This window comes from Eurosta solidaginis, unplaced genomic scaffold (assembly GCF_040869045.1).
Source record: "Eurosta solidaginis isolate ZX-2024a unplaced genomic scaffold, ASM4086904v1 ctg00001154.1, whole genome shotgun sequence".
NCBI lineage: Eukaryota > Metazoa > Arthropoda > Insecta > Diptera > Tephritidae > Eurosta > Eurosta solidaginis.
The window spans coordinates 64,813-90,549 of NW_027137209.1; the positions used below are offsets into that span (position 1 = coordinate 64,813).

At 36.8% G+C, this 25,737-nt stretch overlaps 1 pseudogene; it reads right to left on the bottom strand.

Annotated features, from left to right (window-relative positions):
- Positions 1-1,438: 1,438 nt before the first annotated feature.
- Positions 1,439-25,737, bottom strand: LOC137236273 (THO complex subunit 5-like; annotated as a pseudogene).

Consider the following 25,737-nt stretch of genomic DNA (forward strand, 5'->3'; position numbering starts at 1 on the left):
GTGCTTATTTTCGACAAGGAGGTATTTTCATTTGCCGCAACCGCAGAGAAGATTAGAATTTGAGTTTTTTTTTCTTCGTGGGGTTCTCTTCTCGTATAATTTCTTTATGGTCATTTGCTGGATTGAATTCGAAAGCACCAAGCGAGACCGACTGGATTTTTCACTCGCTTAGGCATTCCACAAAGCAATGATGCGGTAATTAAGAATTTTGTATTTTGCATCGAAGTTTGAGTTCGATTAGGGCCTTAATGTAGAAAACTTGGCGAACTATTTCATTGCGCCCCTGTGAAATTGGCATAAAACTCAGTATTCAATCAACGAGATAGCCAGAAAAGATTCAGAAAGCCGAATTTAAAATGATTCAAAATTTTTGATCATCTACAGTTACCCACTTGGTAGTGGTGTAAGGGAAATTCAGATTTTAATCACCTACGCGCTGAGGGTAGTTAGTTCAAGCAACTCTGGTGGAAGGTGGACAGCGTGTACGTACACAAATGCAAACATAGATGATTATACATATAGGACTATGTGAGCATCTACATTAGTAGTAATTCAAGTTAAACTCACCCTCTTTTTGTTCATTGATTGATAGTTGCGTTTTGTAAATGGATGTGTACCTCGTTACAGTGCACCACCAGATAAATTGGGTACTTCCGGATACATGATCTCATCAATTTTCATTGGTTTCATAACGTCCGCAGGGAATTGTGGAGGCACATAATCGTCACGCATTTTACAAGGAAGCTAATGACACCTAATTTTATTGAAAAGGAAATATGAAGTTTTCCATCGCACATATTCATTTATGTAAATACGTTTATATCATCTATGAAAGCTCAACCCACATATAAAACGTTTTCCACCATAGAGGGGTTGGTTGGAACTTTCACCGACGATATTTTAGCCTACAAACAGAATTCTTAAAAACTATTGCTTAAATGTATTAACAGCACCGCCCTCAATATAATGATAAGGCCTAGCGCGTTGGCGCCAACAAAGCCAAATGATGCTTCAACAAGCTTTGAGTTAAAGAATTCGTCCAAAATTCCATTGATTTCACAGAGGTACTGTTCATGCCATTATGCTGCCCATTCCAAAATATGCATATAGACCAAAGCGGGCTCTCTGCAGGAAATTTACTACTATACTTACATGGGATTCCATTTTAGCTGATCCACGTACAACAATGGCGCGATAAAAAAGATGAGTACTATTGACGAGCTCCGAATCGACGTTAGGTGCAGATGCAATATACTCCTCATAGCTGAGTGAAGTCCATTGTACAAGGCTGCAAGCAGAACGTGTAGTGGGTAAACATTCTTCATTCAAGTGTAAATCAATTTGCTCTTGAACCAGTGCACGTATTTGTTTAATCAAATTCAAGCGAGAGCTCCACAATTGTTGTAGTGCTGGTATCATTTTTTGTAACTTTGGTGATTCAGCTTGCATTATTAACGACTTCTAAGCAACCCATTGACTGCGGCCAACGATGGGGACGTCCATATTTCTTCGTACTTAAATGATCCAAACATTGTTTTGGTGTCATGCTAATATGTTTCAACTCATCTTCGCCGCCAGGCACGGGTATAGTATCACCCAAATCGTTGTCACACAAATATTTCAACACGTCTTGTGGGAGCACTGCATCAACAAAACTTTGTTCAATATCATTTAAGCTTACCACTGTAGCTGCTTTTACAAACCCTAAACGTTTAAAATAAAGTAGCTTCATTACTATAGATTCCTCCAAACTTTTGGCGTTATTACCAATTGTAATTCGTGGATGAGGCTGCACAAGCTATTGCAACTTCCATTCCTTATCCATTGGTACTTGTAGTGCATCTTGTAGTGGACGCGTAGCTTTCAACAACGTACGCAAGGATGGTGCAAATGATGTTAATTTCTCGGTCTTTAGTACAATTCTCCTAAATACTTGATGTTTGGTATTCAGTAATTCTTTGCACTGTGCAGCTGATTGTTTACGTAGATTCAATTCACTTTCTAAGCATGCCAAATGCTTGGTATGTCCAGTCAATGCCGGCTTCGCATCTGTGGGCAGTAATGATTGGTCGTCTTCTTCTTCTTAATTGCCTGGGAGCAATTCTAATCCTCATCTTGACTCTTGAACCTATGGCAGTAGCGTATTTCACGCTTTAAATAACTTCGTAGAGTAAATTCTGCAAATGCAAACGATTACTATCTACTCGGACCTTTTCACGATGCAGACCTTCACGTCCAGAACGTAGGCTGTATTTAATCATGCGATTGACCTTTTTGATCAAGGCAAATAGCAGCGAAGCATATTTGCGCTTCGCGGCAAAGTCCTCAGTCCGCTCGCGTTCCCCCAATCCATTCTTCATTTTGAGTACATCAACGAAGATGATGCGTAGTGTTTCGAAACTTTTATGCAAAGATTCCGCCACTGAATACAAATTTTGTGAACGATTCGTACAAAAAAAATAAATATACTGCACACAATTCAGCCGTTTAAAATTAGTTGGATTGCGCAATTATCATTAAGTCCAATAGCACAATCAATTCTGGAATACTGCCAAAAACTAACATAACATTACCACCCTGACCTAGAGCTTTAGATGAAGCCGGAAATTGTGACTGACGTAAATTTGGTAGCAATTTTTGCATTCGGCCATGCGATGGTGCAATTTATGTATTCAAAGCTGGCACCAACAAACAAGGAAAAACTGCCCAGTATGGCTCGGGTATAGTGCCTCTGCCCTCGCGTATTTCTAACAATAGCGAAAACATTTGAAAAAAAACATAAGGCATAAATTCCCATATGTCTTGTTGCAATATGCCTTGGAAAACAAGAAATCCTGCTTCTTCAAGGGAACTAACCACTGCTAGCTCTGTTTTGCACACGATTTTTATTGCCAGTGATAGCGTTTCAAAGAGATAGTGATTAAAATGCAGTTTTGTGCACAGCATATTATACCCATAGCAAAACCTGCAAATAAAAAGAAAAAAAAAATTAATAACTGCATAAATGGGCATCGCAAAGGTGTGACAACTGCCAGCGCGGCCGACGCCGCAGTTGGAGCACCCCTTTTGCGATGCCGGTAACCTAAAAAATAAAAAAAAGGGAACGACACACAAAACCAATAATTCCCTGGATCACGCCAACCGCCTGCATCCATCACCAGCCACCTGAAAATAAAAGAATATTAATTTTTAATATGAAACAAAGGAATATTAATATGAAATAAAAGAAGATATTCAATTACCAAGTCTTAAAATTTACTTACCATTTTCCTCAATTAGCCATGCGTCATGCTTCAATCGCCGTAGTAAAAAGAATTGAAAGAGCGAAAAAATCATTTGATTTATTTACCGCTTCTTTCAATTCAATGGAATTTTACATTCTATACACGGGTGTGTATGAATGTTCATTTGTTTTGTCTTTTGCCGGGTAGAAATTGCGCAAAGATTCTTATCTGAAAAATCGGTTGTATGAGATATATACTATATATATAACCGATCTCCTTGATTTTTTTAGACAACAATATATGCCAAATACGTAAGCATTCGGTGAAATTTGAAGCTTCTAGCTGTTAAAATGGGGCTAAAATTGCGAAAATATATATATATATACTATATATATACTATATATACCACCATATATATACTATATATACCACCGATCTGTATGATTTTTTCAGACAACAATATATGCTATATACGTAAACATTCGTTGAAATTTGAAGCCTCTAGCTCTTAAAATAGGGCAGCAATTATGAAAAGTTTCTTATCTGAACAATCGGTTGTGGGGGATATATACTATATATACGACCGATCTCATCAATTTTTTCAGGCAACAATATGTGCAATATATATGAAATTATATGGTGAAGTTTGAAACTTCAATCTGTTAAATTGATATATGCTATAGTGGTCCGATCCGGCCGGTTCCGACAAATGTCTAATGGAACACCCAAATACACCCGCCCACCAAATTTTATCAAGATATCGCAAAAATTGAGGGACTAGTTTGCATACAAACAGACAGAGGGACAGACGGACATGGCTAAATCGACTCAGCTCTTCAACCTGATTATTTCGGTATACTTAGTGGGTCTATCTATTTTCCTTTAAGGACTTACAATTTTGGGTTTCGTGACGAAATTAATATACCATTTCATTTTCATGAAAGTTATAAATATATATATACTATATATATATACTATATATACCATCATATATATATTATATATATCACCGATCTCTATGATTTTTTGACACAACAATATATACTATATACGTAAGCAATTGGTGAAATTTGAAGCTTATAGCTGTTAAAATGGGGTAGAAATTGCGAAAAGTTTCTTATCTGAACAATCGGTTGTACGAGATATGTACTATATATACAACCGATCTCTATGATTTTTTCAGACAACAATATATGCCATATACGTAAGCATTCGGTGAAATTTGAATCTTCTAGCTTTTTAACAGTGGCTAAAATTGCGAAAATATATATATATACTATATATCTATACTATATATACCACCATATATATACTATATATACCACCGATCTGTATGATTTTTTCAGACAACAATATATGCTATACACGTAAGCATTCGTTGAAATTTGAAGCCTCTAGCTCTTAAAATAGGGCAGAAATTACGAAAAGTTTCTTATGTGAACAATCGGTTGTGGGGGATATATATCATATATACGACCGATCTCATCAATTTTTTCAGGCAACAATATGTGCAATATACGAAATTATATGGTGAAGTTTGAAGCTTCAATCTGTTAAATTGAGTAAGACATTACAAAAATCCTCTTTTTCTGAAAAATCGGTTGTATGGAGGATATATGCTATAGTGGTCTGATCCGGCCGGTTCCGACAAATGTCTAATCGGACACCCAAATTCACCCGCTCACCAAATTTTATCAAGATATCTCAAAAATTGAGGGACTAGTTTGCATACAAACAGACAGACGGACAGACGGACATGGCTAAATCAACTCAGCTCTTCAACCTCATTATTTCGTTATACTTAATGGTGGGTCTATCTATTTTCCTTTAAGGACTTACAATTTTGGGTTTCGTGACGAAATTAATATACCATTTCATTTTCATGTAAGTTATAAAAATAGGTAGGTACTTTGTGTGAGGATGCAAAGCTTCAGGTTTTTTGTGGTCTGAATGTAAACACTATGACTACGAATCACGTATTTCAAAAACATATGACGTAAACGTAACTATTTGATGAAATTTGATGAATTTTGAAGCTTCTATCCGTAAAAAAGGGGCAAAAATTAGAGTTTATATGAAGTATATAATATATATACCACCGATCTCTATGATTTTTTCAGACAAAAATATATGCTATATACGTAAGCATTTGGTGAAATTTGAAGCTTGTAGCTGTTATAATGGTGAAGAAGTTGCGCAAAGTTTCTTATCTGAACAATCGGTTGTATGAGATATATACTATGTATACCATCGATCTCAATGATTTGTTCAGACATCAATATATGCTATACACGTAAGCATTTGGTGAAATTTGAAGCTTCTAGCTGTTAAAATGGGGCCGAAATCGCAAAAAAAATATATATATACTATATATATATACTATATATACCATCATATATATATTATATATATCACCGATCTCTATGATTTTTAACACAACAATATATACTATATACGTAAGCAATCGGTGAAATTTGAAGCTTATAGCTGTTAAAATGGGGTAGAAATTGCGCAAAGATTCTTATCTGAACAATCGGTTGTATGAGATATATACTATATATACAACCGATCTCCATGATTTTTTCAGACAACAATATATGCCATATACGTAAGCATTCGGTGAAATTTGAAGCTTCTAGCTGTTAAAATGGGGCTAAAATTGCGAAAATATATATATATATACTATATATATACTATACATACCACCATATATATACTATATATACCACCGATCTGTATGATTTTTTCAGACAACAATATATGCAATATACGTAAACATTCGTGAAATTTGAAGCCTCTAGCTCTTAAAATAGGGCAGCAACTACGAAAAGTTTCTTATCTGAACAATCGGTTGTGGGGGATATATACTATATATACGACCGATCTCATCAATTTTTTCAGGCAACAATATGTGCAATATATATGAAATTATATGGTGAAGTTTGAAACTTCAATCTGTTAAATTGATATATGCTATAGTGGTCCGATCCGGCCGGTTCCGACAAATGTCTAATGGGACACCCAAATACACCCGCTCACCAAATTTTATCAAGATATCGCAAAAATTGAGGGACTAGTTTGCATACAAACAGACAGAGGGACAGACGGACAGACGGACATGGCTAAATCGACTCAGCTCTTCAACCTGATTATTTCGGTATACTTAGTGGGTCTATCTATTTTCCTTTAAGGACTTACAATTTTGGGTTTCGTGACGAAATTAATATACCATTTCATTTTCATGAAAGGTATAAATATATATATACTATATATATATACTATATATACCATCATATATATATTATATATATCACCGATCTCTATGATTTTTTGACACAACAATATATACTATATACGTAAGCAATCGGTGAAATTTGAAGCTTATAGCTGTTAAAATGGGGTAGAAGTTGCGCAAAGTTTCTTATCTGAACAATCGGTTGTATGAGATATATACTATATATACAACCGATCTCTATGATTTTTTCAGACAACAATATATGCCACATACGTAAGAATTCGGTGAAATTTGAAGCTTCTAGCTGTTAAAATGGGGCTAAAATTGCGAAAATATATATATATACTATATATATATACTATATATACTATATATATATACTATATATACCACCATATATATACTATATACCGATCTGTATGATTTTTTCAGACAACAATATATGCTATATACGTAAGCATTCGTTGAAATTTGAAGCCTCTAGCTCTTAAAATAGGGCAGCAATTACGAAAAGTTTCTTATCTGAACAATCGGTTGTATGAGATATATACTATGTATACTACCGATCTCAGTGATTTTTTCAGACATCAATATATGCTATACACGTAAGCATTTGTTGAAATTTGAAGCTTCTAGCTGTTAAAATGGGGCCGAAATCGCAAAAAAAAATATATATATACTATATATACCATCATATATATATTATATATATAACCGATCTCCATGATTTTTTTAGACAACAATATATGCCATATACGTAAGCATTCGGTGAAATTTGAAGCTTCTAGCTGTTAAAATGGGGCTAAAATTGCGAATATATATATATATATACTATATATATACCACCATATATATACTATATATACCACCGATCTGTATGAGTTTTTCAGACAACAATATATGCTATATACGTAAACATTCGTTGAAATTTGAAGCCTCTAGCTCTTAAAATAGGGCAGCAATTACGAAAAGTTTCTTATCTGAACAATCGGTTGTATGAGATATATACTATGTATACTACCGATCTCAATGATTTTTTCAGACATCAATATATGCTATACACGTAAGCATTTGTTGAAATTTGAAGCTTCTAGCTGTTAAAATGGGGCCGAAATCGCAAAAAAAAATATATATATACTATATATACCATCATATATATATTATATATATCACCGATCTCTATGATTTTTTGACACAACAATATATACTATATACGTAAGCAATTGGTGAAACTTGAAGCTTATAGCTGTTAAAATGGGGTAGAATTTGCGCAAAGTTTCTTATCTGAACAATCGGTTGTATGAGATATATACTATATATACAACCGATCTCTATGATTTTTTCAGACAACAATATATGCCATATACGTAAGCATTCGGTGAAATTTGAAGATTCTAGCTGTTAAAATGGGGCTAAAATTGCGAAAATATATATATATACTATATATACCACCATATATATACTATATATACCACCGATCTGTATGATTTATTCAAACAACAATATATGCTATATACGTAAGCATTCGTTGGAATTTGAAGCCTCTAGCTCTTAAAATAGGGCAGCAATTACGAAAAGTTTCTTATGTGAACAATCGGTTGTGGGGGTTATATATCATATGTACGACCGATCTCATCAATTTTTTCAGGCAACAATATGTGCAATATACGAAATTTTATGGTGAAGTTTGAAGCTTCAGTCTGTTAAATTGAGTAAGACATTACAAAAATCCTCTTTTTCTGAAAAATCGGTTGTATGGAGGATATATGCTATAGTGGTCCGATCCGGCCGGTTCCGACAAATGTCTAATCGGACACCCAAATACACCCGCTCACCAAATTTTATCAAGATATCTCGAAAATTGAGGGACTAGTTTGCATACAAACATACAGACGGACAGACGGACATGGCTAAATCAACTCAGCTCTTCAACCTGATTATTTCGTTATACTTAATGGTGGGTCTATCTATTTTCCTTTAAGGACTTACAATTTTGGGTTTCGTGACGAAATTAATATACCATTTCATTTTCATGAAAGTTATAAAAATAGGTAGGTACTTTGTGTGAGGATGCAAAGCTTCACGTTTTTTGTGGTCTGAATGTAAACACTATGACTACGAATCACGTATTTCAAAACATATGACGTAAACGTAACTATTTGATGAAATTTGATGAATTTTGAAGCTTCTATCCGTAAAAAAGGGGCAAAAATGAGAGTTTATATGAAGTATATAATATATATACCACCGATCTCTATGATTTTTTCAGACAAAAATATATGCTATATACGTAAGCATTTGGTGAAATTTGAAGCTTGTAGCTGTTATAATGGGGAAGAAGTTGCGCAAAGTTTCTTATCTGAACAATCGGTTGTATGAGATATATACTATGTATACCATCGATCTCAATGATTTGTTCAGACATCAATATATGCTATACACGTAAGCATTTGGTGAAATTTGAAGCTTCTAGCTGTTAAAATGGGGCCGAAATCGCAAAAAAAATATATATATACTATATATATATACTATATATACCATCATATATATATTATATATATCACCGATCTCTATGATTTTTAACACAACAATATATACTATATACGTAAGCAATTGGTGAAATTTGAAGCTTATAGCTGTTAAAATGGGGTAGAAATTGCGCAAAGTTTCTTATCTGAACAATCGGTTGTATGAGATATATACTATATATATAACCGATCTCCATGATTTTTTTTGACAACAATATATGCCATATACGTAAGCATTCGGTGAAATTTGAAGCTTCTAGCTGTTAAAATGGGGATAAATGGGAATAAAATTGCGAAAATATATATATATATACTATATATATACTATATATACCACCATATATATACTATATATACCACCGATCTGTATGATTTTTTCAGACAACAATATATGCTATACACGTAAACATTCGTTGAAATTTGAAGCCTCTAGCTCTTAAAATAGGGCAGCAATTATGAAAAGTTTCTTATCTGAACAATCGGTTGTGGGGGATATATACTATATATACGACCGATCTCATCAATTTTTTCAGGCAACAATATGTGCAATATATATGAAATTATATGGTGAAGTTTGAAACTTCAATCTGTTAAATTGATATATGCTATAGTGGTCCGATCCGGCCGGTTCCGACAAATGTCTAATGGGACACCCAAATACACCCGCCCACCAAATTTTATCAAGATATCGCAAAAATTGAGGGAATAGTTTGCATACAAACCGACAGAGGGACAGACGGACAGACGGACATGGCTAAATCGACTCAGCTCTTCAACCTGATTATTTCGGTATACTTAGTGGGTCTATCTATTTTCCTTTAAGGACTTACAATTTTGGGTTTCGTGACGAAATTAATATACCATTTCATTTTCATGAAAGTTATAAATATATATATACTATATATATATACTATATATACCATCATATATATATTATATATATCACCGATCTCTATGATTTTTTGACACAACAATATATACTATATACGTAAGCAATCGGTGAAATTTGAAGCTTATAGCTGTTAAAATGGGGTAGAAGTTGCGCAAAGTTTCTTATCTGAACAATCGGTTGTATGAGATATATACTATATATACAACCGATCTCTATGATTTTTTCAGACAACAATATATGCCATATACGTAAGCACTCGTTGAAATTTGAAGCTTCTAGCTGTTAAAATGGGGCTAAAATTGCGAAAATATATATATATACTATATATATATACTATATATAAAACCATATATATACTATATATACCACCGATCTGTATGATTTTTTCAGACAACAATATATGCTATATACGTAAGCATTCGTTGAAATTTGAAGCCTCTAGCTCTTAAAATAGGGCAGCAATTACGAAAAGTTTCTTATCTGAACAATCGGTTGTATGAGATATATACTATTATACTACCGATCTCAATGATTTTTTCAGACATCAATATATGCTATAAACGTAAGCATTTGTTGAAATTTGAAGCTTCTAGCAGTTAAAATGGGGCCGAAATCGCAAAAAAAAAAAATATATATATACTATATATACCATCATATATATATTATATATATCACCGATCTCTATGATTTTTTGACACAACAATATATACTATATACGTAAGCAATCGGTGAAACTTGAAGCTTATAGCTGTTAAAATGGGGTAGAAATTGCGCAAAGTTTCTTATCTGAACAATCGGTTGTATGAGATATATACTATATATACAACCGATCTCTATGATTTTTTCAGACAACAATATATGCCATATACGTAAGCATTCGGTGAAATTTGAAGCTTCTAGCTGTTAAAATGGGGCTAAAATTGCGAAAATATATATATATACTATATATATATACTATATATACCACCATATATATACTATATATACCACCGATCTGTATGATTTTGTCAGACAACAATATATGCTATATACGTAAGCATTCGTTGAAATTTGAAGCCTCTAGCTTTTAAAATAGGGCAGCAATTACGAAAAGTTTCTTATCTGAACAATCGGTTGTGGGGGATATATACTATATATACGACCGATCTCATCAATTTTTTCAGGCAAAAATATGTGCAATATACGAAATTATATGGTGAAGTTTGAAGCTTCAATCTGTTAAATTGAGTAAGATATTACAAAAATCCTCTTTTTCTGAAAAATCGATTGTATGGAGGATATATGCTATAGTGGTCCGATCCGGCCGGTTCCGACAAATGTCTAATCGGACACCCAACTACACCCGCTCACCAAATTTTATCAAGATATCTCAAAAATTGAGGGACTAGTTTGCATACAAACAGACAGACGGACAGATGGACATGGCTAAATCAACTCAGCTCTTCAACCTGATTATTTCGTTATACTTAATGGTGGGTCTATCTATTTTCCTTTAAGGACTTACAATTTTGGGTTTCGTGACGAAATTAATATACCATTTCATTTTCATGAAAGGTATAAAAATAGGTAGGTACTTTGTGTGAGGATGCAAAGCTTCACGTTTGTTGTGGTCTGAATGTAAAAGCTATGACTACGAATCACGTATTTCAAAAATGTATGACGTAAACGAAACTATTTGATGAAATTTGATGAATTTTGAAGCTTCTATCCGTAAAAAAGGGGCAAAAATGAGAGTTTATATGAAGTATATAATATATATACCACCGATCTCTATGATTTTTTCAGACAAAAATATATGCTATATACGTAAGCATTTGGTGAAATTTGAAGCTTGTAACTGTTAAAATGGGGGCAGAAATTGCGCAAAGTTTCTTATCTGAACAAGCGGTTGTATGAGATATATACTATATATAGCACCGATCTCAATGATTTTTTCAGACAACAATATATACTATACACGTAAGCATTTGGTGAAATTTGATGCTTCTAGCTGTTATAATGGGGAAGAAATTGCGCAAAGTTTCTTATCTGAACAATCGGTTGTATGAGATATATACTATGTATACCACCGATCTCAATGATTTGTTCAGACATCAATATATGCTATACACGTAAGCATTTGGTGAAATTTGAAGCTTCTAGCTGTTGTAATGGGGCCGAAATCGCAAAAAAATATATATATACTATATATATATACTATCTATACCATCATATATATATTATATATATCACCAATCTCTATGATTTTTTGACACAACAATATATACTATATACGTAAGCAATCGGTGAAATTTGAAGCTTATAGCTGTTAAAATGGGGTACAAATTGCGCAAAGTTTCTTATCTGAACAATCGGTTGTATGAGATATATACTATATATACAACCGATCTCTATGATTTTTTCAGACAATAATATATGCCATGTACGTAAGCATTCAGAGAAATTTGAAGCTTCTAGCTGTTAAAATGGGGCTAAAATTGCGAAAATATATATATATACTATATATACCACGATATATCGATCTGTACGGTTTTTCAGACAACATTATCCTCTTTTTCTGAAAAATCGGTTGTATGGAGGATATATGCTATAGTGGTCCGATCCGGCCGGTTCCGACAAATGTCTAATCGGACACCCAAATACACCCGCTCACCAAATTTTATCAAGATATCTCAAAAATTGACGGACAGACGGACATGGCTAAATCGACACAGCTCTTCAACCTGATTATTTCGGTATACTTAATGATGGTTCTATCTATTTTCCTTTAAGGACTTACAATTTTGGGTTTCGTGACGAAATTAATATACCATTTCATTTTCATGAAAGGTATAAATATATATATACTATATATATATACTATATATACCAAGGGGGCAGACACACTTACTTGTAAGAATGTGCTGACACCACACTTTAACAAACACAAGCAAACCCAACGTAGGTAATTGATCCGATATCATATTGCGTAAGCCGACAAAATGCAATCCATGGGAACTGCAGCGTAAGCGATATGATATGCGGACAAAATGCAAGTCGTGTGATTCGCCACGCAAGCGATAAAATATTATTTTGGCCAATCGTGGGAAGTGCAGTGTCAGCAATTATGAAATCACTTAGATTAATGTAGAAGCTTAGAGCTTAGTTTAAGTTAATGATAAAGTCAGTCTGTTTTTGACATTGAACGGAAATAAATGGTAAATATTATTAAGCGGACTAAAGACTATTTTTATTTGGATCTTTACAGGTTGCAATGGAGCCGCGGGGCGGCCCCCAACTTTAACTTTTTGGAGCCCTTTGGGCTTCTAAGGAAAAAAGAAAAAAATAATAGAAATTTTACCGATAAACTAATAAAAAAAATATATAGTGAGGCAATACCTCAGCTTAGATAATTTAAGGCTTGTACAGCCAATAACGAAAATACAAAAACCGAGATTCACATTCGAGGGGACCCTCCGGTTATAACGATAGCTTAACTCTGCGATTCCCTTCGGGACCCACCAGGGTATAAATGCTGCTCTCCCCAGGAGAGGTAAAACGAATAATAAAAAAAAACAAGTGAATAACAAAAAGTTGAGTGAAAAGTGATGCTACACGCAATAAATTACTACGTCCAATCCTAAAAGCCCTCAGAGGGCTATACAGGAATAATATCAAAAGAAGCGATCCTGTGACCCCTTAGATCCTCTGGCGCGCGAATAAAATTCAACACGAAAAATGAAACATTTGATAAGTGAATTAACATACGGCCCACTATTGCTATTCCAAGTGCATGTATAATCACACTGGCTGGGTGAGTCCGTATACCTATACTTCTAGGACGGACCTCACCATACCAAAGGCCGAAAAATGGTTAACGACTCCTGTGACCGTGTCATGTACACAAAAAATTTTTTTTGCAATATGCAACTTGCCGCTCCCTTCAGGATACGGCAAAAATTTCCTTCTGAAAAAGTTAACCCGAGCGTACACATAAGAACACACTTGGGCCGGCTTATCCTTTTGTGGAATTTCCAGGGTACACATCAGCATACACTGGAAACGGCCACTCGTTACTTGCGATACTTCCAGCGTACCCATAAGAACACGCTAAAGATTTGCAATATGTCCAGAGCGTTGTGGAGCAACTGTGCCGTAGTAGGTTTCCTTCAATCTGATTGTCGGCGACTAAAAAGGAATTACACAGCCTCCCCTGACCAAAACCATAATTATTTAAAGACTAATGTACTGTGAAACGCCAACTTGGTACATGTCGCCGTTGCCATAAGAACACGGTAAAAGTTTCACAAATGTAACTAAAGTCCTTTTTTTCTTTGCAGGAAACTGTGAAAGTGTAAGGACAACCTTAAAACTAAAACAAAAAACAAACAAATCGTCTGTGCTATAAGGGCTATCCCGTCAGGTGATCGCGAAAGCCAGTAAGTAACACAAAAAAAATAAAAACAATTTTTAAGGAGCCACCGTGTGCCAAATTAAAATTTAAAAATATATTTTTTAATCTCAAACTAAATTTTATTTAATCTGAAATGGACGCTTTAGCCACGAAAGTGAATGAACTTAATCAATGCTCTCCTCGAGCAGATTAGGCGGCTTGAGACACGCCTTGGGGGTATCGAAAGCAACGGTGTTGCTCTGAACTCTAGGCTAGGGGAAATTGAATGCAATAACGCGAGTTTAGAACAAAATCTTGCCAGAATCTATTAGCGATTGGGAAGAGTAGAACAGGGTGGCGTAAGAACGCAGCCACAGGGGGTATTGGCAGCGGTGCGAACACCACTGTCGGAGCAAGACCTAAAGGATATTGGCAGACTTCCCGACTGCGTGAAGTAGCTGCAATTTTTTGAAGGCAGCCCTTCTCAATACATCTCATGGGTTCACAGCGTTGAAGGAATTCTGTCGGACTACGATATCGTCAAGGAAAGGCCCCTGTATCGTGCCATCCTGCAACATATTAGGCAGAAAATTCGTGGCTTTGCCGATGCAGCACTGGTATCGTATAATGTTTTCGATAGCGATTGGGTAGAAATAAAAAGGGTATTATCGCTGCATTACGCAGACAAAAGGGACATTAGGACTTTAGAGCACCAACTGAATCAGCTAGCTCAGAGAGGTTCAAAACTAGATGATTTCTACGCAACGGTCAATCATCAGTTGTCTCTAATAGTGATCAAAATCAAGTGCGATGACTATAGGCAGGAAACCATGTCGGTCCTTGTGGAAAAATACCGTAACAGGGCACTCGATGTTTTCATACGTGGTCTCAGTCCAGAATTGTCGCGTATGCTTATAGTGCAGAAGCCAAAAACACTGCCAGAATCGTACTCAGCCTGCCTTGACATCCAGAACTTAACGTTAAGGAAGACAATAGTCCATGCAAACACTCCAAATAGAGTAGTTGTTCCCACCAATACCCTGTCGCAAGTTACTCAGAGACCACCGTTACCTCCTCGTTCACGGTATATATACAACTGGACGAATCGGAACAATATTCAAGGGAATAGCCGGTCATCCTACAACAGATTCCAAGGCAATCAAGGGACGAACACCGCACCTCCTGGTAGACCCGCAGCCCCAAAACCTGCGGAAAGAATGGATGTCGACGGCAGTGTTCAAACCAGACAGGTGAACTACATGAACCGACCGACGAACATTTAGTAAATTTAGAGATAGTGTTTAAACGGCTTGCGGATGCTAATTTGAGAGTGAATTTGGAAAAAACTAAGTTTATGAGAACGGAAGTAGAATTTCTGGGATATGTAATAACATCCCACGGGATGAAGGCAGATCCTTCAAAGGTCCAAGCTATAGAGAACCTCTCACCCCAGAAACGCTTAAGGAACTAAAAAGCTTTTTGGGAATGACGTCGTATTACCGAAAGTTCATTCGAGATTACGCTAAAGTTGCTAAACCCTTGACCAATCTCACACGCGGTGAGAATTCGCAGGTCAAGGCAAACCAATCTAGAAGAGTGCGTATCAAAATGAATTCCGAGGCCCTTCAGGCCTTCGATACCCTAAAAAAACTACTCGTTTCCTCAGATATTCTCGCATTCCCAGATTTCGAAAAACCATTCAACCTTACCACCGACGCCTCAAACTATGCCATTGGTGGGGTGCTATCCCAAGGAGAAACAGGGAAAGATCGACCCATTGCCTACATCTCAAGATCTTTAAGTGGAACAGAGGAAAACTATGCCACAAACGCGAAGGAAATGTTGGCTATAGTTTGGGCTCTAGACAACTTGAGATCCTACCTCTATGGGGCGAAAAAAGTTAGAATTTTCACTGACAACCAGCCTCTCACTTTTGCGTTAGGAAGTCGAAACTATAACGCCAAGTTGAAGAGGTGGAAGGCTAGAATAGAAGAGTATAACCACGAATTGATTTACACTCCTGGTAAATCGAATGTCGTGGCGGATGCTTTCTCCAGAATTCCATGCCAGGCAAACCATTTGACAGTACCGTCGGTACCCAACGATGCACCAACAGAAGCTAGAAGTGACGAGGGGACAGCTCACAGTGCTGAACAGGATTCTTCGGACCTTATTCCACACGTAGAAGTCCCTTTTGAACGTTTTCCGAAACCAAATAATTTCTACGGAGGGGAATGCAATGACTTGTGTTGAAAACTCACATCCAGAATTCACTCGTCATTATGTGAGACTAGATATAATTGAAAAGGCCAGCTTAACCGAAGCCTTGAAGGAACGTCTAAACCCGGCATTTATAAATGGAATAAAGATTCAAGAAAGTTACTTACAACTCCTACAAGAAGTATATATAGAACATTTCCTTTTATACAAAATTAGGTAAAAAATCTTGGAAAAGCATTATTTTCCCAAAATGGCTAGTAAGATAAAAAATTTCACTTCTAACTGTGAAACCTGCCTTGCTAACCAGTATGATAGGCATCCGGCCGTACCACCGATAAAAGAGACCCCAGTGCCGAAATATCCATGCGAAATAGTGCATGTGGACATTTTTGAAATTCAATGGGAGAAATTTTTATCTTGCAAAGACAAATTTTCAAAATTTGCCAGGCTTTTTCACATTAAAAATAAAGCATCCGTCACTCTCCGCGCTAAGCTAGCCAAAGTAATACACTATTTCACAACTCCTAAAATGATAGTCACCGACAATGAGAGGGGATTTATGACTCCCTTGGTATGTAAATACATAAGAGGTTTGGGAATCGAACTATATCAGACTCCAATTCAAAGAAGTGAAGTAAACGGCCAGATCGAAAAATTCCACTCTACCATTATTGAGATTTATCGGTGCCTCCGGAAAGAAATTAATAACGCTAGACCAAAGGAATTTGTGTATATTGCTGTCGATCGTTACAACACAACAATACACTCTGTAACGAAGAGGAAGCCTAGCGACATATTTTTCAACAGAACCGAAAGAATTAACTACCAAGGCCTAACAAACTTCAAAAGGAGGACCCACAATGAGATCAGGGAACAAATCAAGAGAAACCAGGAGTTAAGAAATCTCCGGTTGAATAAAAAAAGGAAAAGAGCTAAGGAATTTAGGTCAGGAGATGAGATTTACGTCAGGGATAAACAGATAAAATCAAAACAAAAGGCACTTTACAAAAAGGAAACGGTTGGTAAAGACAATACAGTGACATTGCTCACAGACACTGGCAAAAGGATTCATAAAGCGCAGATAAAAAATACGCCAACATAAGGTAAAAAAAAAACAAAAAAAATTAAAAAAATATATATATATATAATAAGGTCACCACGGGAAGTCAACAACAAAAAGATGTCCCAATAAGGGACCATAAAGATTTGAAATTCTATATCACAGACGACGCAAAAAAGGCGTCCGCCAAATTTCAAGATCAAAGATCCTTTCTATAACAAACCACATAAGCGATTAAAGAGGCAACATAAAATATTGCAAACAAAAAAAAAAACAAAAAAAAAATACAAAAAAGCAGAGAAAACGATTTTTCGTTTAAAAAATTTTAATGAAGCAATATCTGCCCACAAGAAATTAATTACACGCTTAATAAAAGAGGCAAAATAAAAAATAAAAATTTTTTTCTTAAGAAGAAATCTGCCCACAACAAAAAACTAATTATGCGCTTACTAAAAAAGAATTAGACAAAACAAAAAAAATAGAAAAAAAAACAAAAAAAAAAACATAAAAAACTTTAAAGAAGGGAGTAAAGAGGAAACATTTCAGTAATTCTTAGAAATATTATCCTCTTTCCTCAGCTTCTTTACCACGAGTTTTTGTAAGGCGGCAGGATCCAAGGGTAGTAACCTTTAACGCTACCTTTCAAACAAAATTAAAGAATTACAAACTACCTCCCTTTCATATCCATGCTCTCGGATCCTGTGGACCTTCCAAGTACCACGATGGGTAGCCGGGGACGGTGTTAGGATATAGGAATACATTTAAACGCAACAAAAACCACATAAATAAATTGCTGTTCAATTCAAAAAAGCACACACAAAATTTAATTTTTTCAATTCTTCCCTTAGTGTTTTTTATTATACAATAGAATGTTCTTTAAATAATAATAATAAAATGAAAAAAAAACAAAAGAAAACAAGATTTACATTATGTAACCATTTATTATTAAATCACCGTCCCTGAGATAAATAATAAAAGTGCCTAAAAACAAAAAATGGTCAATACTAATCTTACCAACACTAATAAGTTTTTTTCTCTCTATAATGGAACACAGTTTATTTTTAATATCTGGCGTGTACGGCCTCAACATCTACAATTATGGCTCCTCACTGGTAACTATTGAGTACGGGCGTGGTTGGATCCTGAACGGACACTTCAGTTTAGTCCATGTGGTCGACCTAAACTACTTCAACACGGCTTTGGTCAAATTGATGGAGTCAACAGAGCACGATATTACAAGCAGGGCTGTGCGGACTGTGTTACAATTCTACCTAAATCAAACTAAGCTGCATCTCGACGAACTACAAATAAGCAAACCACGAAGGGTACGGTCCAATGACTGGATTGGTTCTGCATGGAAGTGGATAGCTGGGTCTCCAGATGCAGCGGGTTGCGACTATATTCTTCGAAGCATGAATGACGTGATAATAAACAACAATCACTAGTACCGGGTCAACGAAAAACTATTCAACGGTACCCGCGAGGCAATCGAGAAAGCAAACGAAGCGATGCTCCACATTAACGCTATAAGCAAAAACATTAGCAAGGAGAATATTGAAATGCTTGACCTAAGCAAAGTCCTTATCTTGAAGGAACAGGTGTCAGAAGTCGTCCAAGCGTGCCAAATGGCGAAATTTGGCGTAATCAACACAAATCTTCTTGATCGAGACGAGATTGGAAGGCTCATAATGGAGGAAGATTCCCTACCATATCAGAATACCATTGAAGCCATAGAGTACGGGTCGGCCTCCGTGTATTCAAACGGTAGCACACTTTTGTACGTACTCTCAATGCCAAAGGTAAAACCAGATGGCTACCGACTCCTAATGACACGGGCCGCTGTTATAAAAGGACAACACGTTGACATCAGCTATAAAAAAATGCTAATAAACGAAGTTGAAACGTTCGGGGTGAACGAGGATTGCCCTTCGATCAGCAATACAACAATTTCTTCTCCCAAATCCCTGAGTAAACTTCGGGAAAACGGGTGCCTAGCTAGGCAAGTTAAAGGTGGCGATGCCAAATGCCGCTTTGAACCAGACAACACCAAAACCGTCGAGATGATCACAGACACAACAATATTTGTTACAAACTTTGAAGGCATATTACAAGGGAGGAACTATTCCACAACCCTAAATGAAACGTACGTCATTATTTTGAACAACGAAACAGTCACGGTGGGAAATAAAACATTCACCAGCATATCAGTACGCACAGCGAAGGCCCTGCCACCGCCCTTGGTAAACATCGCGTGCGAAGGACTAAAATTGAACCTTAACTACATTCACGGCCTGAGCATGGAAAATATTAATCAGCTTAAACAACTTGGCAATAATTTTCACTTTTCGCTAATTTTTGACGCTCTTGCCTTGGCCATTCTAGCAGCCGTATGCTACATTATCTGGAGAAAACTCACTACTACAATCAACTTTCCTAGACTAAATCAGACCACAGATCAGGACCAGCCAAGCCATGCAAAGGATCCTTCTGAAAAAGGAGACGCAGATGTTTAAAGGGGGGGGGGGGGGGGTACTTAACAAGGGGGCAGACACACTTACTTGTAAGAATGTGCTGACACCACACTTCAACAAACACAAGCAAAGCCAACGTAGGTAATTGATCCGATATCATATTGCGTAAGCAGACAAAATGCAATCCATGGGAACTGCAGCGTAAGCGATATATATGCGGACAAAATGCAAGTCGTGTGATTCGCCACGCAAGCGATAAAATATTATTTTGGCCAATCGTGGTAAGTGCAGTGTCAGCTATTATGAAATCACTTAGATTAATGTAGAAGCTTAGAGCTTAGTTTAAGTTAATGATAAAGTCAGTCTGTTTTTGACATTGAACGGAAATAAATGGTAAATATTATTAAGTGGACTAAAGACTATTTTTATTTGGATCTTTACAGGTTGCAATGGGGCCGCGGGGCGGCCCCCAACTTTAACTTTTTGGAGCCCTAGTCCTTGGGCTCCTTAACTTATATATATTATATATATCACCGATCTCTATGATTTTTTGACACAACAATATATACTATATACGTAAGCAATCGGTGAAATTTGAAGCTTATAGCTGTTAAAATGGGGTAGAAATTGCGCAAAGTTCTTATCTGAATAATCGGTTGTATGATATATATACTATATATACAAGGGATCTCTATGATTTTTTCAGACAACAATATATGCCATATACGTAAGCATTCGGTGAAATTTGAAGCATCTAGCTGTTAAATATATATACTATATATATATAATATATATACCACCATATATACACTATATATACCACCGATCTGTATGATTTTTTCAGACAACAATATATGCTATATATGTAAGCATTCGTTGAAATTTGAAGCCTCTAGCTCTTAAAATAGGGCAGCAATTACGAAAAGTGTCTTATCTGAACAATCGGTTGTGGGGGATATATACTATATATACGACCGATCTCATCAATTTTTTCAGGCAAAAATATGTGCAATGTACGAAATTGTATGGTGAAGTTTGAAGCTTCAATCTGTTAAATTGAGTAAGATATTACAAAAATCCTCTTTTTCTGAAAAATCGGTTGTATGGAGGATATATGCTATAGTGGTCCGATCCGGCCGGTTCCGAAAAATGTCTAATCGGACACCCAAATACATCCGCTCACCAAATTTTATCAAGATATCTCAAAAATTGAGGGACTAGTTTGCATACAAACAGACAGACGGACAGACGGACATGGCTAAATAAACTCAGCTCTTCAACCTGATTATTTCGGTATACTTAATGGTGGGTCTATCTATTTGCCTTTAAGGACTTACAATTTTGGGTTTCGTGACGAAATTAATATACCATTTCATTTTCATGAAAGGTATAAAAATAGGTAGGTACTTTGTGTGAGGATGCAAAGCTTCACGTTTTTTGTGGTCTGAATGTAAAAACTATGACTACGAATCACGTATTTCAAAAATATATGACGTAAACGTAACTATTTGATAACTATTTCATGAATTTTGAAGCTTCTATCCGTAAAAACGGAGCAAAAATGAGAGTTTATATGAAGTATATAATATATATACCACCGATCTCTATGATTTTTTCAGACAACATTATATGCTATATACGTAAGCATTTGGTGAAATTTGAAGCTTGTATCTGTTAAAATGGGGCAGAATTTGCGCAAAGTTTCCTATCTGAACAATCGGTTGTATGAGATATATACTATATATACCACCGATCTCAATGATTTTTTCAGACAACAATACATACTATACACGTAAGCATTTGGTGAAATTTGAAGCTGCTAGCTGTTAAAATGGGAAGAAATTGCGCAAAGTTTCTTATCTGAACAATCGGTTGTATGAGATATATACTATGTATACCACCGATCTCAATGATTTTTTTAGACATCAATATATGCTATACACGTAAGCATTTGGTGAAATTTGAAGCTTGTAGCGGTTAAATTGGGGCCGAAATCGCAAAAAAAAAATATATATATACTATATATACCATCATATATATATTATATATATCAACGATCTCTATAATTTTTTGTCACAACAATATATACTGTATACGTAAGCAGTCGGTGAAATTTGAAGCTTATAGCTGTTAAAATGGGGTAGAAATTGCGCAAAGTTTCTTATCTGAACAATCGGTTGTATGAGATATATACAATATATACAACCGATCTCTATGATTTTTTCAGACAACAATATATGCCATATACTTAAGCATTCGGTGAAATTTGAAGCTTCTAGCTGTTAAAATGGGGCTAAAATTGCGAAAATATATATATATACTATATATATATACTATATATACCACCATATATATACTATATATACCACCGATCTGTATGATTTTTTCAGACAACAATATATGCTATATACGTAAGCATTCGTTGAAATTTGAAGACTCCAGCTCTTAAAATAGGGCAGCAATTACGAAAAGTTTCTTATCTGAACAATCGGTTGTGGGGGATATATACTATATATACGACCGATCTCATCAATTTTTTCAGGCAACAATATGTGCAATATACGAAATTATATGGTGAAGTTTGAAGCTTCAATCTGTTAAATTGAGTAAGATATTACAAAAATCCTCTTTTTCTGAAAAATCGGTTGTATGGAGGATATATGCTATAGTAGTCCGATCCGGCCGGTTCCCACAAATGTCTAATCGGACACCCAAATACACCCGCTCACCAAATTTTATCAAGATATCTCAAAAATTGAGGGACTAGTTTGCATACAAACAGACAGACGGACAGACGGACATGGCTAAATCAACTCAGCTCTTCAACCTGATTATTTCGGTATACTTAATGGTGGGTCTATCTATTTTCCTTTAAGGACTTACAACTTTGGGTTTCGTGACGAAATTAATATACCATTTGATTTTATTGAAAGGTATAAATATATAAACTGCATATATTATAGAAACCTTAAAGCTTGGCATGAAATTTTCCCGAACTACTTTTGTTGCTCCAAATGATGTCATTTGGAAGCAGTCGTTGTATTGCTGAATATTCTTTAAAAAGTGTAGGGAATCTATTCCTATTCCTGAAACCAATGAGTACAATGGTTCTGGAGGTGGAAGCAATGGTATCAATGTCACCTTTCCATTTGCGCAACACAACCCATTGGCTTCATTTTTGTATTTCAATGCCTTACAATATTGGCAAACTGAGTTCATAGGTCCAATAGAAACCCACAGTCACAGTAATCAATTGACATATCGTAACGAAAAGCAGCTACATTCAAACTTGCACCATTATTAGTCATACGTCTCGCTTCACTGGCCTTCTCTGAATTCTTCGACGCTCATTACGATCTTCACGTTCCTGGGTATGATTAGATAGATAGTTAATTTGATTCGTTGCATTTGAGGTTCTCCTGCCTAAATTTTTCCGCCTTCTTTTAGGACGCATATTTAGTAAGACACAAACAAACAACACTTTTAACTTAATAGAAATTTGTCGCTTTTAAATTTAGAAGTATTATAGATGCACAGCAAAGAGACGTTTACATACCAAGTGAAATTTTAAAAAAATTTGTTTTTGAGTAGGTATTCACTAAAAACCTTTGCAAGGTAAATGTACGCCATTTATTTTTGTTCAAAAAATTACACTTTTTTGATTTTAAAATAATTTAATATAGGTAAGCACAGCTTTCCCAAATTACTTAAAAATTTTAATACGAAAATTTGTGAAAAGTAACTGTATTCTAAAAGAATACATTCAGGGATGCCGCGAAAAATATTAAAAAAGGTGTAACGAAGCTTTTTCGTGCCCTGTTGCTTCTTTGATATTTGCTGGGGTATACTCGCCGTGCCCAGGGTTCGTTCACAATAAATTTGTATTAAAGGGGCACCTTGCAAATCGATTTAATATAAAAACTTCACTCTCTTTATTGGTTCTAAATTCTATAATATAAAATAAAACGTGTTTGTATACTTCATTTTCAATTTTACTTGGATTATCTTGCGGTATCCTTGATTGCGGTGGCGGGCCTTAGCGGTCCGGCCGTATTCCGTTAGCTGGGTCCCGTTAGTATGTGGCGTCGGTGCCTTGACGCGCCTTACGACGGCGTCTCTCTCTGCAGCGGTGCTCTGTCGCGCCTTACGTCGGCGTCTACTTGTATTGCTGAGGCGATGCTCTGTCGCCGTGTTCCGTTAGACGGATCCTGTTAGTATGTGGCGTCGGTGCCTTGACGCGCCTTACGTCGGCGTTTACTTGTATTACTCTGCTGCGCCTTGCGTCGGCGTCTATTTGTATTGCTGGTTGCTGGGTGATTCTCAGCCACGCCTTGCGTCGGCGTCTACTCGTATTTGCTGGGCGATACTCTGTCGCGCCCTACGTCGGCGTTTACTTGTATTGCTGAGGCGATGCTCTGTCGCCGTGTTCCGTTAGACGGATCCCGTTAGTATGTGGCGTCGGTGCCTTGACGCGCCTTACGTCGGCGTTTACTTGTATTACTCTGCTGCGCCTTGCGTCCGCGTCTATTTGTATTACTCTGTCGGTGTACCTCTGCTGCGCTTTGCCGCCGCGCTTGGCGCTGCCTTAGCCTGGCTGCGCTATGCGTCGCCGCGTTGACGTGGTCTCTGTCGGCGTACCTCTGCTGCCGCGGTTCGCGCTGGCTTACCCTGGTTACGTTGTGCGTCGGCGGACCTCTGCTGCGCTTTGCTGCCGCGCTCTGCGCTGGTTTACGTGCGTTGCCGCTCTGTTGCGGCCTCTGCCGGCGTACTTCTACTGACGGAGGTGAGGGGGTGTCACCTGTCGCGGTTGCGCGTTACTGTGGCGGGGCCTTTGGTCGTTGGGGGTGATGCGTAGAGAAGGTCAACCGCAATCACCATTCCACGACTCGCTCCTATGAAGTGGATTCCTATTGCATAGAGAAGGTCAACTGCAATAGGGATATACTTCGCTAGTAGCTCTGGTCACGACCACAGATCCGTGCTGACTGACTCTGGTTACGTTGTGCGTTTGTTGTGTTGGCATTAAAGTGTTGTGCTTGCCCGTTGTGTTGCTGAGGCTTGTTGGTTGGTCTGCTGCTAAAGCCTTTTGTGACTGGCTGTTGTGTCAATGCTGTATTGAACGTGTTGGGTGGTCTGTTGCTATAGCCTTTTGTGACTGGCTGTTGTGTTAGTGTTGTATCGGATATGATGTATGCTGTATTGAACTTGTTGGTTGGTCTGTAGGTATAGCCTTTTGTGACTGGCTGTTGTGTTAGTGCTGTATCGAATATGATGTGGGGTCGCTTTGTGTGGGCCAAATTAATGGTGTTTTATTTGGTCCTCACACTCCCCCGCACTTCGGAGAGTGAGCCCAAGGTATTCAGTAGTCGTATATGGGCCCTGCCTTTTACCACCATGACGGTGTATTCCCGTGTGCGAAAACTTACGCGGGAGCGTCCTTTGCCTTCGGCGATGCGTCGTAAAATGTCTCGCACGCTTTCTGCAATTTTCGGGAATTGGTTTAGTGTTGGCCCATCCGCGTCGTGGGCCTCGATTATCACCTCTTGGTGGCCTGCTGTTGTTTGCTGTGGCTCGGTTTCGGCGTCTGGTGCTACCGGTTCAGTGTTGTCTTCCGGGATTGGTTGTTTGACTGTGTAAGGATTGTATGTGGTGGTTATGGTTTGTGTAGTCTTCGTGGACTCTCGACCGTCCCGCAGAAATCGGTTCAACGTTTCCGTGCGCTTCTGGCTTGCCAT